The 3,337-nt window shown below is 33.7% G+C and overlaps 1 pseudogene; it reads right to left on the bottom strand.

Moving 5' to 3' along the window:
- Window positions 1–281: 281 nt before the first annotated feature.
- LOC112034987 (endo-1,4-beta-xylanase 5-like) lies at window positions 282–2,680 on the bottom strand (annotated as a pseudogene).
- Between the last annotated feature and the right edge of the window lie 657 nt (window positions 2,681–3,337).

Below are 3,337 nucleotides of genomic sequence, written 5' to 3'. Positions count from 1 at the left end.
TTTTCCTTAGAATATATTAAAGTGAAAGTTCAATAAATGATCCATTTAATACATCATATAGTTTAGTAGGTTTATTTTCACAAATATGTCCATTTCACCAAGTCTCTCTCCAAGAAAGTAAATATAAAATGTAATATAATTGAAACTAATTCTTCAGATATTATTACATATAGCAAGTACTCTGTATTATATATGGACTGTAAAATATCTTTTTATAAATATTTATAATTTAACTTATAGCATATTTGCATATCGCTCAAGACATGGAATAGAATATAGAAAGAATGAAAGCTACTGCTTGTTTGTTACAATAATTTAGATGTAAAAAACAAACTATAAGAAGTCATGAAGCTATGAAATAGTTTCATGGGCTACAATTGAATGTTATAATGTTTAGTTTCATCACCTCCACAGAGCGAAAAATGTTGAATTTACCCTTCTATTTCTGTATATGACATTCACTTTATATTCTCTCAAAAAGCCATAAAAGCTATAAGAACCATGCTCGTCTGTCTGACCTTGTACCTTCCCAGTTTCCATTCTTTAAGTAGCTTGTCAACCACGTCTCCAGCAGCCAGATTTTGGAAATTATTATCAGTCAGGCACATTTGATAACACCCATTAGGATGTGAAAGCCTTCTCTCAATACTTCTTCTAAGTAAATAGCCTGCACACAAAAAAGTCTCAAATCAATTTAATTTGCACATTCAGTGCAATATTCCAAGGGCAATAAAATTTGTGCTTTGATCTAAAATCAAACCAGCACTAATAATTTTATGTAAAGGCATGATGGATATGATGAAATCTTCAGGAAATTTCGACTAGCTTACTACTTGGGCCAAACCAAAATTCATATGTACTTTTAATAACATAACCCATTTGGTTAGTCGAATGATTTATTTAAATGATTTAATGAATCATGTAATTTAATACACATGGATGATCTTATGAATTCTCACACATAATGGATTCAAGGAAATTTCTTCAACCCCTTTTGAAGGAAAACTTTATCTTTACAAAGTGAGTAACAACATTAGAACTCTCCACTAACTAAATTAAAAAAAGTGAGTAACAATTAGACTTGCTCTGGAAGCCATATGGGAAATCCTAATGTGGCCAACTTATCTAGAATAGCTCTCATCAAAGATGGGTTTGGTATTGTAAAATGACCCTCTAAACCAATCCAATCCATTGAAACACCACCACGTTCGACTTCTCTCATCCTTGAAATGTAGGTGTCAATTGTGGAATTCACATCACTGCAAGTCTCAACCACATTAAATTCATTCATAAAGAGGGTTGCCAATGGATCTGACATGTGTGCTATCTCATAGAAATGCAATGTGGCATTAGGGTCAAGTCGTTGCTCATAGAAATCAAAGTGAAGCATTTCATTGCTAACATCCCAGGGTATGAATTCTTCTTTGTACTTGTTCATTAGACTTTGTATACGCAAATTGATAGCTTATTGTAATTCAGGTCCTGTAAGGTCACGCACCCATTGTGGTGTGTATTTGGGGTCCTCCCAGAATATATTGCGGCCTCTAGCAATGATTTGGTTAGCACGAATAAACTCCAACATATTGTCTGCTATAGTGTAGTTTACCTGCCCCTGGTCAGGTTCTATGGCATACCACTTGAGTTCATTTTCAATGACAGCTGCATTGAATCGCTTAGCAAACCAATTCTGAAACAAGATGAGAATCTTTGTTTTGGTTTGCCATTTGAAAGTGCTAATAATAAAATTGCTAAGCATTTTAGACAGATGGATCATGGAATGGAGTAACGCTAGAGATACTATCAACTTTACCACTCAAGTTTCATAAACTGTTGTGTCAAATTTTAAAACCAAAAATTATTAAGAAATTTGCTTATTATGTTGTTTATATGGCACTAATCACATTTTGTTGTCATGACAAGTTGTAAGTTTTGTGTAAAACAATTTTTAGTAAATTTTGCATTTTTCAATGGAATAAGTGTCCATTTCACATTATTGTTGGAAGTATAGCTGTAGAGTTTTTGTGATTTGGAAAATTACAATAAATAGTACTTTAAAGTATAAAGTTCTTGATTAATAGCATGAATCCTCTAAATTTCAGCTTTTTCTAAAAGAATATAAAAATTAAAAGCTCTTGGCTTATATGCACACTTTTTTTTTTTTTTTTTTTTTTTTTAAAGAGCTTTACAGCTCGTAAAGCTCTCTTCTGGTTGTGCGTATATGATGGTCCATACTCCACAGGACTCTGGAATTGTACTCTACTTCATATGTCAGAGAGACGAATTATGATTTGAAATATAGTATATGGACCATACTTACTTGATAAGGCACATTGCCAAGAATAGCCTTTGTGTTAGGTTCTAAAGATTTAGGAATTTATGTATTTAGAACTCTAATTTGTATTATTGGTAAACCATGATCAAAACAAGTTGTTTAGTCTTGTTTAGACTTGCTCAAAGTTGTGTGTTTATGTAAAGTTAAAATCAAGTGGTTGCAGAAAGTATTAGTGACTTTCGGCCTAGCTCGATCGATCGAAGCTTAGAATTGATCGATCGAATATCGGGTAGAACGTGTTTTTCTGCAGATTTCCAACTCAGCCCTAACTCCTAAAACGTTTAAGGTTTTATGTTTTTGCCCTAGGTATATAAGGCAAACCCTAGCCACATTTTAGAGGTTGCTCATATTGCTATTTTGTGTAAATCTCTTGTGAGATCTAGAGAAGTTTTCTTTTACACAAAGCTTAGGGTTTTCAAGGAGGAGATGTTATCTACACCTTGATGATCAGTGCTTGTAACTGGTGGCGAATCTAAGAAAGAAGGAGTCTGTAGATTCGGAGCTTGCACGTGGTTGTGTCAGTAAGTTCTACTGGTGGGTAGCAATAAGAAGTCGAGCATGAGGGCTTGTAAGTCTTATTGTATGAATTTCGATTCTTTCAAGATAGTAGATTCAAGTTTACCTTGAGGATAGCTAGGCCAAATCCTCCCCAGGTTTTGATCGTGTGGTTTCCTTGGTCATCATATCATTGTGTTATTTACTTTTTCGCTGCTTTATATTTTTGATATGATTGTTTGATTGTGATAACCTAGATTGACATTATTTGACTAAGTTAATTACTTGGCTAATTAACTAGGTTAATCTGGTTGGGTTAAGGGGTCTAAAAACCGTTCAAGTGGTATCAGAGGAGGTAGCTTTCTTGTTTGAGATCTTTTGATCTCTGAGCTGATCCTTGACTCCTGTTGTCATGGAACACAAACACTTTCTGATTATTCCTCCTCACTTTGATGGGAATAATTATGCTTATTGGAAAGTAAGGATGAAAGCATTCCTGAAATCAATTGA

This window comes from Quercus suber, unplaced genomic scaffold (genome assembly GCF_002906115.3).
Source record: "Quercus suber isolate HL8 unplaced genomic scaffold, Cork oak 2.0 scaffold_72, whole genome shotgun sequence".
In the NCBI taxonomy this organism is placed as follows: domain Eukaryota; kingdom Viridiplantae; phylum Streptophyta; class Magnoliopsida; order Fagales; family Fagaceae; genus Quercus; species Quercus suber.
The sequence above is the reverse complement of the archived record's forward strand: the minus strand, read 5'-3'. Positions and strand labels throughout refer to the sequence as shown.